This window comes from Abramis brama (genome assembly GCF_963993115.1).
Source record: "Abramis brama genome assembly, chromosome: 22".
In the NCBI taxonomy this organism is placed as follows: Eukaryota; Metazoa; Chordata; class Actinopteri; order Cypriniformes; family Leuciscidae; genus Abramis; species Abramis brama.
Window position 1 is genome coordinate 12,777,708 of NC_139984.1, and position 16,023 is coordinate 12,793,730.

The 16,023-nt window shown below is 38.8% G+C and overlaps 1 protein-coding gene across 7 annotated transcripts in view; it reads right to left on the reverse strand.

The window, feature by feature from the left end:
- Window positions 1-4,156, reverse strand: part of chl1a (cell adhesion molecule L1-like a) — a 66,526-nt gene extending 62,370 nt beyond the window's left edge. For 3 of the 7 annotated variants that reach the window (XM_084098684.1, XM_084098685.1, XM_084098682.1), the window contains exon 1: window positions 3,972-4,087. The gene's annotated coding sequence lies outside the window, so the exon portion shown is untranslated. Of the gene's footprint in view, window positions 1-3,971 lie in introns of all 7 variants that reach the window. The other 4 variants (XM_084098686.1, XM_084098689.1, XM_084098687.1 and 1 more) reach the window with 4 other exon arrangements.
- Between the last annotated feature and the right edge of the window lie 11,867 nt (window positions 4,157-16,023).

Consider the following 16,023-nt stretch of genomic DNA (forward strand, 5'->3'; position numbering starts at 1 on the left):
GGTTTCCAAGATTTCCAAGAGTCTGAAGTGGATGTTAGTCAACAAAAAGACATCAGGAAATAATATTCACACTTCACAACTTATTCAGAGAAATTATGCTGACTGCATATGAATTTTAAGACATGAAGCTTTATTTCCAAGCATTTATACGGTCGCTCCAAGCAATGATGCATGGTAAAACTTTTTAATGTAGTATAGTGCAATTTAGTAATAGAGGGCATGCATTGACGTCACTTTCCCGGCGGAACACGCCCCCTCAGCCGGACTGAGTGGCAAAAGAGCTGCTGCATGACTGGATTTAATAGGGGAAACTGCGAAAATGCCAGTAAAACGAACGATTATCAGTTTAAACTAAAGGTTGGACTCAATATAGTGTCCCTTACAATTTACCAAAGATCCAGTGATCTATAGATATTGACATGCAGCCAGGAATCCTGTTTCCTGACATTAATGTGCCTGATTTCAACACCTGGGATATACATAGAGCAAATTTGCCTGTGAACGCTTTATATAAATACAATATAGGTAGGTCTAAATCCGTGTGATCATCCATATCAATGTTATATATATCATCATATCGTCCAGCCCTAGAACTTGTATAGTTTATTTTTGTCAGTGTATTTAAATTTTTTGCCAATTATGCATATACTGCAATATTTTACCCCAAAATTCAGCATATTGACAAAATGATAACTGCAAATTCACGTTTCGCTGCCTGCAGTCCAGTTGTTTCTATGAATTGCAGCGATCCATTTTCTTCTCTGTTCTGTAGCTTTCGGCAGTCTGTAAAAATATAGGCTACCTCAGATTTCTTGTCAAATCTATTTATATAGTCGATCTCAAAGCTCTTTCCCGTTTTAGATGTGTTTTGTGTGTTTTTTTCGCCGGCATTCACACTAAAAACCAATGCTGCCACTCAGTCTTTTTGCCACTCAGTGGGTGTAACCGCAGTCACTCCAGGCGACGGTGATGTACCTCTATAAGGTATTGTATGTTAATGCATATTCAAATAAATTTTTGATAAAAATCCCATAAATGTTCATGCTTAATATTTCCTGCATAATTACGTACATAAATTCACGTTAGTTCAGTTACCTGTGTGTCGGTAGTGTGCCGTAGACACACCCATCATAACAATTTCTATATATCGATTATTCTGCTCAAAAAGACCATAAACATTACAGAAAACGTTCAAAGTATCAATTAATGTAGGCTACATACATCTGAAAAACAATTCATGTGCGACTGATATGCTGCAAATCCGATTTTTAGGGCAAAGTTTGGCTGTAAGTCAATGATGCCGTCTGTCGGTAGAGAATCGTAAGATGGCCCCCTGGAACACTTCCAGTGACTTCAATGAGCCAATGAGCAATCCAGTCATTTATATAGATCAGTTTTTTGGCCATGACTTGAAAATTAATGAGTCCAATGCATACCTGTCAACACTACCGTTTTCCCCGGGAGTCTCCCGTATTTCACACCCATCTCCCGCCCCCCTCCCGTTTTGTTATTTCTCCCGTGAAACTCCCGTAATTTGTATGGCCCAAACGTTGTTATATGAATAATCACATCAATATATTATTCCAAGGTTGTCCAGTTGCCAGATCTTGTATGAAACCCATCCTACTCGCGCAATCAACACATCATACAAATTTCAACGCATTTGTGAGCTCAACCTGGCAACCTACAACCCAGTTGTGCCGTCGATATCTGCGCAGGTAGTAGATGCGGGAAGTTGAATAAGTGTTAGGCCTACTGGTAGAAATGGGAAAAGACTCAGTGGTAAGTAAATATTTAACGCAATTAACGCAGCATCCAATTTTTTCTGTCATCGTTTGGCTGCATGGCGTTACATTATATGATGTGCTTTTATTCTTGCTAATGCTTTTAAACCATTCAAGCCATATCTTAGGCCTACTTATTTTATAAAACTTTAAAAGCGGAAAGCGCATCAGTCATTCCTGGGAATACATTTGACATCGCAGCCTGACCTTGACGGAAATAAATATCCTACGCCAAAAGTACCAGAGAAAAAGTCTCAGCTGTGCTCAGATTTGTAAACCGTACAGTTGCTTTGGTTTTTCAATCCGTACCCATTTCGCCCCGTGGCTCAAAAGGGACACAACAAAAATAGGGACACACGAGAAAGCCAAAATAGAATGCAAAATTTATTAACAAAATAGAACTATACAGGGAAAAAAAACTACGTACAAGGTAACAGTGAACAAATTCATAATCCGTGCACGCTTTCGCAATCGTTGTTTTGTAAATCGTTCTTTCGCAATAGTTGTTTGTAATATTCAGTTCCTGTGAAAAATTGTGAAATACTGTTCCAATAGGTGAAGTTACACAACAATATGCTGATTGATTATAACAATATTTGGATGTAATATTCAGTTACAGTGAAAATCCATTCCAGTTAATGGAGTAGGCTATACACAGGTGATATGTAATATTCAGTACCAGTAAACTCCACCCGCTGGAACAGTTTCTTACAGTAACTGAATATTACACAACATCACCTGTTCAGTTTTGCAAACTGTACTCACAGATTTGTGGCCTATACCTTATTTTAGAAATCTGTTTTTCTGTATATTGATTTATTGTGTATTGTTAAGATGAATACAACTGTCTTAACTGAATTTTTCTATGATTTGGCGATGGGGTGTGTAATGTATAGATGACATGAAACCGCATGTGGTTGAACTGAAACCCCCCCAGGTCTCCCGTATTTTGGTACCCAAATGTTGACAGGTATGGTCCAATGTTGCTTTTTTGGACCCCATTGACTTTCATTGATAAAAAAACAGTTGAGACATTCTTCAAAATGTCTGAAGAAGAAAGTCAGGTTTGGAACAACATGAGTGTAAGTGACATCTGAATATACATGTTTGTGTGAAGTATTCCTTTAATTAAATATTATATAGTTCTTATCTTATCTGACTTCTGACTTACATTCAATTTAGAATTTACCACCTAAAGCACATTTTAGGTTGACAACCAAAACATGTTTTACAGTAAAAAATAAAGATGGGATCTTTTTCCATATTTCTCATCTCAAATCTCATTTCATTCTCAAATGTTATTTAGTGGTTTTCTGTGCTGCATGCATGAAAATAAGAACTGTTATATTTGTACTTCAGCATGTTTGTGGTGTTCATGTAAAGCTTGTGTCTGAAATTAGGGTCTCAGCAGGGTATTTGAGTGTCTCTGGATTTGCCAATTACCCGCTCCCAGTCAAGTTGGGTCACAATGAAAGAGGTTCGACCTATTTCTCTGTGAAAAGCTGCAGCAGCCTGAATAGACAGACTTCAGAGAACAAACTATAGCCCCTGCCCTGAGCGACCTCTTCTTTCTCGTGTGCCTGAGAAGAGCCCAAACGTACACAATACACATGCTTTGCTCCGCCATCCAGCCTGGTTAACACACTAAATAAAGTTAAATAAAATTATTCCACTATTTCACTGTATTATTGCAGATAATTACTGCAGAGGAGTAAAAGGCCAAAAACATGCCACCATTGGTAACTTGTAAATTATTTGCCTTGTGTTTAAAAAAAAATATATATATATATAGTATTTAATTATATTTCAATATTGCAGTATTATTTCAATATTATTATTCCAAATGTAACATTCTGCTATTTCTGTACAGTTCTGTACAGTTGTTACCTTAAGGAGCTATTTCTACCTTATCTAGCCTAACTGGTACAGAAATAAAGAAAAGACTGAGGTGTTTTGCAATCACTTAAAATAACGTTGTGCACTGGCATGATTCTTTTTGTAAAAGTAATTAATTAGGATTAACAAATGTGGTTTCTCGAGATATGATTTAACATGCCATTAGTTAACTCATTCCCATGTGTGATGGATGAGAGTTAGAGTGACACACTTTGAAATCAAGAATTGTGCAACAAATGACCAATCCTTTGCATTATTCATTCTCGCACCTGTTAAATAAACGTGCCTTACCTGATTTCAGTCGATGTTAAGCTCCAGCGGGCTCTTGTCACAAGAGATGAACAGGGTGACACCAACACGCAAACTTTTCTACACACTCCGTGAGTGAGCGCGTCACCCTCCTCCCTAATCAAGCGGTGAGCGCGCGCCACATCTACGTGCACTGGCAGGAACGCGAAATCACAAACTAGAACGACAACTATAACATGAGAATGAGGATTGTATTTCTATTCTAAAAAGGGAACACTTAAAACTTTAATTAGTGTCAATGCTACACATACTTGAAAATGCAATCACACACGTGTAAGAGTTTAGCTGGTAATTCCAGGCATTATGGGAGGCATTTTCGCACAGGTGAATTTCACAGCTCATAGCTGTTTCATTAACTTATATATCGTTTATATAAATACATTTTTTAAACATTTTATATTAAATGTATAATATACATTTTTAAGACTGATTACAAAAATAAGAATAAACAGCATAATCAGATGTGATGTGACAATGTGTCCAAATATGATGTTTTATAAACAAAGTTCGGGAGGAGCACGTTCAGATAATCAGTCCAATCTACTTGTCATCAAACAATTACTATGTCTACTCTATCAGCATGAGAAGAAGCATATATATATTCACTCTGTCAACTCAATATTCCTTGACAGTTTTTCAGCAATCCTCCACCACCCCGACTCCTCACTCTTGGCTCATTCTTTTACAGCCAGGAATACGGAGGGAGTACTCTGGGTTCAGGCAGAATACCGAGCCCGGAGCCCTCTCCTCGGACAGCACGCCAAATACGCTTTTATTCTATCTGACTTATTTGTAAGTGTGAACTCGTGAAGTGACAGTTTTTGGAGTATTTTACCATACCCCTTACAAAAATAACCTACAGGAATCCTGGATGTTCCTGCATGTTTCTGTTGTACTGAAGGTTTCATTCTAAAACATGAAGGAATGTCCTGCACATACTGCTGTACACCTCACGCAGAAACAAAATGTTTTCTTGCAGGAGTTTTTTTTCCTGTAAATGAAAAATAAATAAATATAAAATGAAAAATAAATAAATAAAAACCTCTGATAGTTGCTGTAGTTTTATTCATACAATTTGTATTTAATTAGATTCAAGTACATTTCATGGAACTATTTTTGATATATTATGCTCTGGCTGTTGGCAGCAATATAAACAATGAGTCTTAACAAATAAATGAATACAATTAAGAGTAAGAATAGATTATAGGCAATTATAAAAAAAAATCCATTACTCTAAATCATTTCAAAACGATGCATTTGTGCAAACATCCAAGACATTTCAACATTCAAGAGATATGAGTCTGTATACTGTACACTTTTACATTTTATAACATTAAGATGCAAATCCAGCTATTTAGTTTTAATCCAACTCCCATCTATTTGGTTGGATGCAACAAAAAAAAATAATAAAACAATATAAAAAAAATAATATATATATATATATATATATATATATATATATATATATATATATATATATATATATATTTGCAAGACCTGGTACAGTAGGTCCTTAGACACAGGTTGAATGTATGTCTGTGTATTTGATAAGTTCAACTGAGTCTATTCCTCTTTCTTTTAAAATGCTTGTTGCTGTTATCCCTGATTCTCTGTCTTTGCTGATGTCATTACTTGTTGTTTTCATAACATCAATGAAGGCATGACCCTCTCCTTGCGCATCTATAAATTAATCTTGAAGGAGAATTGAATGTATATAGCCTGTACTAGAAGTAGTAAATGGTCAAGATATTTTCTGGGTAAAATGCCAAACAAACAAGGAAGGCTGTAAAATAAGAGAAAGTGTCTGTATTCCGAAGCTTTCCAATATTTACGCAATTAAGAAATTGAACGCAGTGGTCTTGTTATACTTGCAGGTGGTTGAATGGCAAGTAACCTTCTTTCAATTTGCTCGATTTCTCTTCCAATGTACCAAAGCTCTGTATGGTATTTGGAGTCAAACCATAGGGCAGTCAGCTGGCGACAAACATCAAGTAATATGCCATGCATGTAATCATATGCAAATCCAGAAACCATGTTAAAGGAGATGGACCTTTTACACCATTTATGCATGTTCCAGAATCAGGCCGGCAATTTATGCATGTTCCAGAATCAGGCCGGCAAAATACCATCACCACCTCCATGAGGTGCCGGCCGGAAACCGATGATTAATTTGATCGGGCTAACGGTGAGGGTGGTCAGTGACAGACGGTGTGACGCGTCGGCTGATTGAAACTTCCTGTTGCATCAAAATTGCAATGCTTAAACGACATTTGGATCTGAATGCTAGGGCGTCCCCAATAGGCGACGCGTGCCGTCCCCGCCCAAACGGCGCGAAAAGTGGACGTGGGCTACCTGCCCAAGGACGTGGCAAGCTGAAACGGTTAGTCCAACATCTACGATTTGCAACCCTCAATATTGGCACGCTTACCGGAAGAACCTGTGAATTGGCTGATTCATTGAGAACCCGGCGTGTCGATATCGCCTGCATACAAGAAACAAAATGGAAAGGCGCCAAAGCGAGAGACATTGGAGAAGGGTACAAGCTATGGAGTGACAAACAACCGAAATGGAGTGGCGACCATAGTCAGTGAGAAGTTTCGCAACAATGTCGTTGAGGTCAAGCGCATCTCGGATCGCCTCATGTCAATTATGATCAACACTGGGTCTGTGATCCTGAGGGTGGTCTCCTGCTATGCCCCCCAGACCGGATGCACTGAAGCCGAGAAGGAGGAATTCTGGTGTCAGTTCGACGATCATCTTCGATCAATCAACATCAATGAACATCTCCTGATCGGCGGCGACCTCAATGGCCATGTTGGGACTGCGCGAGAAGGGTACGAGCAGGTACACGGCGGACAAGGCTATGGGACCCGAAATGAAGGGGGTGGTCAAATTCTCAATTGCGCATAGGCCCACGATCTGGTCATTGTCAACACGTTCTTCAAGAAACGTGACTCCCATCTCGCCACCTACACCAGCGGTGGACGATCGACCCAGATTGATTATTGGCTTATCCGACGCCGCGACTTCAAGCTGGTCAAGATGCCAAGGTGATTCCATCTGAGACAATTGCCTCCCAACACCGGCTACTAGTTCTTGATCTCCGGCTGAACTCCGGCCTCCGACCCCGCACTCGACTTACTGGTCCTGAGAAGATCAAGTGCAAGATCAATCTTGCTTGCCTGAGAAGCAAATAAGCGGACCCTATTCAAATATGGGATACACGCTAGGACAGAGAGATGCATGTTCCAGAATCAACAGCTTGCTGAGCATCTTTAGTGTGTTTTTTGTGTGATCTCAGCTCTGGCTCCGTTGACTGCAAAGGATACACCCTTGTAAACCCATTACCCTTTTCTACAACTTCACCCTTTTGATAACACCAGTTACAACCATGCTCTCCATTAAATTGCTTGACATTCTGTACAGCACAACGAGCCACTGAATCACAAATGCAAAGCAAACTGTAAACATGGACTACTGATTTTTCACCTTTCCACTGACAAGGTAACCCTTGGTTTTCAAGACTTCGCAATTCATTAACAAATGATTGCAGAAACGAGTTCATTTCTGGCTTTCTTGGCCCAAACCACAAACCGCCAAGAATGACATGCTTTGCCCTCAGATTAGGGGGGAGCATGTTGATTGTAACTTGAAGTGGCCAGATATGAAAAGGAAAAGATTTGAAAATTGGAACACCATAATTGCAATTATATGTAGCCTATTGTTCATACTATTCTGTGGTAATATCATATTGTTACAGGTAGCATTTTACATGTAGGCTATTATGCTTTACTCGCTTTTTAATAGCTAATGCGAACAGCCTGTAACGAAACTTAAAAAGACGTCGACTCAGGACATTTTTGTCAGGAAAATCAAAAGGATGTGGCATTTACGCGCCTCCGAGAGCCTCTTACGTTTAATAACACATGGTTCAGGATAATGCCGAAAGATCTATTCTGTAATTTCTGAATCATGCAGGGAAAGGGATTAATTCAAACTATAGTCTCACATAGCCAGATATAGTCTATGGTCTCGAATATGGCCTATTTTGCTACTGTGTAATTTTAATTAGCCTACCTCACCTGTCGTTGTGATGCCGGTGAATTGCGTAGCTTGTGTAAACATATCCACATCACTATGATCAGATGCTTTCTTAACTGCAGTTTTCTCACTGCTGTCATTTTTGTTGTGTGCGTATTTTGTCATTGAGAGGAAAGCGAGTAGTAGGCTACTTGCATTCATCGTATCGCTCTCAGCAGCATGGACGGCGTCGGGATGCTTCTTAACAGTATCGCTGAAAAGGTATTTCCAACTTCTTTTACATCTTAAGCAAAAAACGAGAGAGAAAAAAAACTTTGTTGTGACTCGTGAGTACATGGGGCATTGAATCACGTCCAGTCTTTTGTACGTGTACGTGTGATGTGCACGAGTGCCAGCACGAGCAATAAGTTCCTGGCTGCAGTTCACTTAATGACCACTAGTGTTGCTAATAACAAGGGTTTCTGAATTCTACATAGAACCCCTTAACATTACAATAAATGTTTACAGTGAAGTGTGTGGCAGACTGGCAGTACATTATTTATTTATTTGTTTGTTTTTTATTAAATTTTTGTCTTTAGATTTCCATAAATTATATATTGTTTCCTATTTTACAGCACTTTGGGTCAACTTTTGGTGTTTTAAATGTGCTTTATAAATAAACTTGGCTTGGTTTGACATGATATCCTCCAACATTTGCAATCTAAGCAGTGGATACCACTCCAGCACTTAAACTGGGGTACTCTCAGTTAGTTCCACTCATTTCCACAGCTTTTCAAACTCATTATTACTGTAGCTGCAGCCATGTCAGGTCCCTCTGAGTGCTCACTTAAAGCCATTTAAACCAAATCTATTTAAACTGCAGGGTCCGTGGGACACCAACGAGTGCACGGCTGCAAACTGCTTATCCTTCTGGCTCAGAATTCAGAGGCCTTAATGTTTGCACACCTATGTTAGGGATTTTCTGCTCGCTTTTGCAGGCAGGGGTTGGAGGTGCTGTTCACCGTTCACAAGATGTGTAATTTACTTTGCTTACCCAAGCTGAACATAAACTAGCAGAGGTCAACACTAAGAGGGTTTCCGAGTAGGCCCTATGTCTTAGTATTATCTTCCCCGAATTACCTTTAAAAGTGAATATGAATGACCTTAGAGTGTCAGGAATCACTAATCAGAGTTAAAATGAACTCTACTATACTTAACATGCTGTAATTGCTTTTTAATCTTGGTTCAGGAGGGCAGTTAATGTCCAGCCATGCACATAATTGGTCCTTCTGCTTTCTCTTAGTTATTACATGCAATTGCTGGACAGCTCTGTTTGAATCCTATTACAAAAAATGTTGTCATGATTCATAATGTGCAATTACAATACTGGGTGATACAATACTTCAGTATAACCCTAAATTAATTCATGCAAAGTGTTTCCTCTTATTTGGTAAGTATTGATTGAAAGCTGAAAGTTATTGTGAAATCTCATTTTGGCTACATGCTGACTATAGTTTTGTTGAATGAATATATTGCTGGTATATTGAATTGTGCATTTTTACATTTTATTGTGTTTTAAAAATACAAACCAAATGGTGAGGTTTATTTTAATGATACCCTTTGATGAGCAATCATAAAAATTCCAAAACAAAAATAAATAAAAATCTATTATGTATTTTTTGTGCATGACCCCTCAGGATCTTATGAAGCCCTTAAAGGGACATAAGATAGATAGATAGATAGATAGATAGATAGATAGATAGATAGATAGATAGATAGATAGATAGATAGATAGATAGATAGATAGATAGATAGATAGATAGATAGATAGATAGATAGATTTTGCAATCAATCAATCAATCAATAAGATAAATAAGAAGAGAAAAGTAATAAATGAAAAGAAAAAAATACATGATTGGCTTGGACAATTCACTTTCTTCCAAGCATTGCTAGTGAAGAAAATGCCCCCTTATCCCACCCACCAACAAAAAAATTCTACCTTTGTTAATTATGGATAATGCAAATGTGCTCCTCTCTTTTGTGTTTTGTACGGCAGGCTAGGGTTCAGACCCCCTCATTGCGGATTACGCTGTGGAAAGACAGTTTTGCATTAGAAGGATCAGAGTGCACACGAGGGACGTTCAGAAAACTCATTCACTGCCTAGGACACTATTGTCCTAAAAGATGCCTTTTTTGTTGTCATGGTGATGTTGACTCTGTGGAATGCTCAAAGTCACTTAATGAGCTGCGCCGTTGGTCTCATTCCATTGTAAATCACGTCTAATGTGTGTATTTTAAAGGGGTGATATAATGCCATTTTCACAAGATGTAAAAATAAGTCTTTGATGTCCCCAGAGTGTGTTTGTGAAGTTTTAGCTCAAAATACCCCACAGATATTTTATATAGCATGTTAAAGTTGACAATTTTTGTGGGTGAGCAAAAACGCACCGTTTTGTGTCTGTTCTTTTAAATGCAAACGAGCTGCTGCTCCCGGCACAGAGGGTGGAGCTACAACAGCTTGCACTCACACAGACACGCACTGAAAATTTCAAAAACTTTTAGCCTTTTATGTTTAGGTGACAACATGTAGAATGCAACAGGACGTTTCTGAATGGTTAGTTGATGAATTTATGTAGCTTATATGTAGTTATCTTCTAGTCATTATTTAGCATATTCTGGGCCCTATCTTGCACCCAGCGCAATTGACTTTGTACACCGACGCATGTATCATTCCTATTTTGCACCCGCGCAAAGCGCGCTTTTCCCTCCACAAAAGCACGTCGCTAAACTAGGGAATGAACTTGCGCTCCCTGGGCGGTTCAGCGCAAAAAAGGAGGCGTGTTCCGGCGCAAACGTTCCTTCATGCTATTTTGCAGGTTTAGAAAACAATTGCGCCACTAACCAGGAAAAAATAGTTTAAAGTCAGTGGCGGGTTGCGCATGTTATTCATATGCTATTTTAAGGGCGCATGCTTGGCCATAATCAATGTAGCGTGTGCACAACGTGCATACACTTCTCTCATCTACACAGAAGCAGCAGTTTTCATTTTTGCAAATCATATATTATTACGATAGATAGATAGATAGATAGATAGATAGATAGATAGATAGATAGATAGATAGATAGATAGATAGATAGATAGATAGATAGATAGATAGATAGATAGATAGATAGATTGATAGATAGACAGATAGACAGATAGATAGATAGATAGATAGATAGATAGATAGATAGATAGATAGATAGATAGATAGACAATTTATTATAAAAGCATACATCTAGCTAAGCTTACACATTTACCCAAATTATCATACGCTTTTTTAACCGAAGTTAATTTGGGTGGGTTTCTCCATCCCCAACGTCCCTGACGAGAGCGTTGATCTCCTTGGCTGTGAACCGCTCCTGGCGCGCGCCTGGCAAATCCGCCGTTATAATAGGAATCCACTTTAGAACAAAGCGCGCCTGCTCTTAAAGGGAATGTGAGATGTCGCTCTGATTGGTTTATTTCACGATACGCCCAAACCACACCTATGAATAATGAAGCTACTTCAGACCAACCCATTTTAGATTTGCGCCTGGCGCAAGAGTCATTTATCCCGCTGGGAAAATAGCAACAGCGCCAAGACCCGCCCACAAAGTTACTTGCGCTTTGCGCTTTGACACTTGCGTTTCAGATCGTTAAAATAGGGCCCTATGTCTTGATAATCTATAAATCGTGTTCAGGGGGCGGGTTTTATGTAAATTATGTAAATCCACGTGTGTTGTGTCAAAACGCCCCACAGAACAGAGGGGCGGGGTGAGCAAAGCTCATTATCATTTAAAGACACATGCACTTAAACTGCGTGCTGAAAACAGAGCTGTTTTTGATCAGGTAAAATTAGTGTTTTCTTACCATACTAATGAGAATTTTTAATTAAAGTATATTACAAACTTTTAATTTAGACCCTAAAGAATCATATTAGCTTGTACAAAAATGGCATTATATGAAAAAAAAAAGCAATTTCTTTTAAAGAAAATATCTCCCTTTGCTTTGAACTTTGAGCATTGTAACTTTGCAGATGTTGTTTATGCTTTAAACAGCAACATTACAGACTAACTAAAGTTAAAAAAGTGAAATCATAATCAACCACCCCTTTAAGCTGTCACTCAGACAAATATAGATAGCAATTAAAACACATCAATCACAGCATTCTAAAAAAAAAAAGTTTCAAAAGTAAATGGAATGGAAACCGTTTGAAGATTATTTTATAGGCTAACTAAATGGTTCTTATATTCCATTGTATGTAATATTTCTCAAGACAGGTTTATTTTTGAAAGTCGATTTTTGTATAGACATGTTGTCACACTATATAGGGTAAGTTGTTACAATGGAACCTGCCATTAAAGCGGTAGTTCCCCCTTACAATGAAAATTAAGTCATAAATTACTCACCCTGGTGCCGTACTCCCCTTTTTTATGGACCACAAAAGGAACACTTTTAAACAATGACTGAATCCCAAATGACCCCTAAACCCTCAATCACTATTCCCTACGTTAGTCCACTAATACAGTTCACTTGGTGTGGGGTGAATAAAAATAAGTGAGCGAATTCGGACAGTCGTTAAACTTGCATTGGCTGTACATCCGTTGTTGTGGTGCAATGTGGGATTGAATGAGTGCACTCGATAATGTCCAGTGGTTTCGGACACCACTACAACTGGGTGTCACCTCAAATAATGCCCTAATTGAGGGTATAGGGAGCAATTTCAGATTCAGCCATTGTCTCGCTTGCACGTATAATGGCAGTGAATATCGACCAGCATTAAGCTTTTTTTTTTTAAAGACACAAAGGTATCACAGAATGATCCCATGGGACACCTGTCGTATATTCCAAGTGTTCAGGGGGTATACTATATGAAATGTGATGTATTATTTAACGACAAACCTGACCTTGGCCGTTGGTCTTCTGTGTATGGCCGCACAACGTGTTCATTCGTATATTAGCGCTGCAGTTCACCCAGAAAAAGAACACAAGTTGTGAGAAAGAAACTCATACAGGTTTGGAACAACTTGAAGGTGAGTCAATTATTACATAATTTTCATTTTTGGGTGAACTATCCCTTTAATAACATGCTTTGCCTCCAGTAATACAGTAGGCCTACTGCCCTCTAGTGTAAGTGTAAGAGACAAACCACAGGAGCAGCATGGGAGCACTTGAACATGTACAGCACATCCTGGACGCAGCACTTCCATTCAATACCAACAATCACACACGCCTCCAACATAGTAGAACTGCTCGCGGCTTTAGTAAGAGCAGGCTGCTGTTAGAGATAACACCATCAGGAGACTCGTGATGCCTGCAGAGTCTCTGATGGCGGTTGGTAAGTGACACAGCTGAATGTGGGTTTAGACAAAATAGAGAAGGACAGAGAGCTGAATGTGGGTTTAGACAAAATAGAGAAGGACAGAGAGCTGAATGTGGGTTTAGACAAAACTGCGGAAGATTTTGAAACCTCAAGCACTGTGATGAGGCAGAGAAGGGAGGCACAGCATTGGAAAACAGTATAAACAGGGTAATATTAAAAGTGTACTCAAGTTATTTTCTCAATAATAATAGACCTTCCTGATAAAAAAAAAAAAGTACACTCACGTGAGATGAAGACTATCTGTGTTCACATACTGTACACTCAAAAAAATGCTGGGTTGTTTCTGTAAACAAACTGTTGGGTTGATTGTGCTGGGTCAAAAGATGGGTTGTTTGGGGTACTGTAAACACATTATTGGGTTGCTCATGCTGGGTCAAATGAGTTGTAAGGGGGTCATTCACAAATAAACCGCTGGTTGGGTTATTTTGACCCAGCAACTGGTTATTTTTTTCATTCTTTGCGGAACTTTCTGGATTCTTCACTTCTGACTCGAGGCGCCCCACATAGCAAAATTTGTCTGGCCCACCTCTGGGCCTCATCCTTGCTTCAATTCTGGCCCAGTTCTGGCTGGGTCCCCGGCCCAAAACTGGCGCTATACACTGAAAACGGACTCAAACAACTTCCTCTGGCCCAGATGTGGCCCAGGCACTGTAAAATGACTCTCATTTATTGATATGGCCCAGATCTGGCCCAGGCACTGTAAGACAGAACTGGCTGAGAGTCGGCTGGGTCCCCGGGCCAGATGTGGCCCACACCCTGTAAAATGAGATTTATTTATTGATATGGCCCAGGTCTGGCCCAGGCACTGTAAGACAGATCTGGCTGAGAGTCGGCTGGGTCCCCGGGCCAGATGTGGCCCAGAAACTGGCAGTGAAACACAAATTCAACCATTTAAAAAGATTAAGGGTTTTTATTATAAAATTAACAAATACACTTTAATATAAGCATGTATTAACAATGAACAAATACACTATCAACATTTATTTACAACAATTTTTAAACTACAAAATAATAAGTAAATTATATTTACTGTGATTAAAAGAAAAACATCACTCTTTCACACACAAACTATCTTTCACTCTCTTTAACACTAAATAAATTCATTTTGCAAATGTCAAGTCACCATTAAATATATAGCGCTATATACAGTAAATACAGGAAAATGATCAATGATGCAAACAGAGTTCAATTTGGCTGTAAAGCTGCTCTAAAAGAAAATAGTGTCATTGTTCAGCTGAATTCAGTTCAGTGTTGATTCAGTTCTGTTCAATATCTGTATAAAGTATATCAATTATAAAAAGAGTTCATTTTCATTATTAAGCAGCTCTGCAGAAAACATTGATGTCATCGTCCAGCTCAGTTCAGTTCTCATATAATGGTGTCAATGCAGGCAGATCAATATTATTAAGAATAAGTGTCCCCAACTAAACAAGCCAGAGTCCATCAGTGACAGAATGGAGAAAGAAAAACAGGCTCAGTCGAAGGGCCAGTTCTCCTCTGATCAAACAACAAACATGGTGTATGTGTTAGGAGTCCAGGCCACTTCACAAGTCAGATTGTGGATTGATATCATTCAGAGTATTTTATTCAGCTCCTTTTGCTTGAAGGTTGGAAAAGATTACATCAAGGTAAAAGAGTAGCAAAACTCGAGAGCATGTAGATGTGAATTTGAGAACTTGTACAATAGATATTTGTACTTGTACAATAAAATTTACACTCGCAGCTCCAATGTGAAAACCTCCAATGTGAAAAGTTGAAGTTGGAGTTGAAGCTGGCCGTTGGGTCTGTGCGGAGGACTGGTCTGGCTCTCGTGGATCTGATCCAATGACTGTGTCGAGGACTGTTGTGTCAAAGGGGTCTTCACGGTGTTTGTGTCTAGGTCTCGTCTAGTTGTGATGTTCTCGTCTGGCATTCAGGGCTGTTGTGGTCATCTGAGGGTGCAGGTTCATCATCTGGTCTGGATATGGACTAGATCCGGCTGACAACAGTAACCTTGGGATAAGACTGAGACAGAGAGACCAACATTAGCGTAGATGCCATTCTTCTTACGATGTAACAAGTACATTCGGTGTTATGGGAAGTGTTTCCGGTTCTGGTTCACCTAATTTATGCAGCCTAACAATCCTTTAACAAATGTGAATTTTAGAAATGTGAGAGTGTTATGTTTATGCTAGGTTAAAGAGGTGTGTGTTTTTAAATAGATTTAAACTTATCTTGTGTCTGCCCCTCGATCTGCTGCCAGTCCATGATCCCTCGACCTCCATCTCAGCAGCATTAGCTGTGAGGGTTTCTCTGAACTGCATCTTTTAAATGAATAGATATTGTGAGGTCAATATTACATCTTAAGCATTAGTTTAAGCACATAGGTTTAACAAATGTTGTTGCCAGAGTTCACACAGCAGTTTAAAATATCGGTAACACATTACAATAAGGTCTCAGTTGTTAAAATTAGGCTAGTTAATGTGTTAACTAACATTACCAATGAACAATACATTTGTTACAGTATTTATTAATCTTTGTTAACATTAGTTAATAAAAATACAATCAAAATTTATAATAAAATTAGTTCACAGTGCATTAACTAATCTTAACAAATACAACTTTTGATT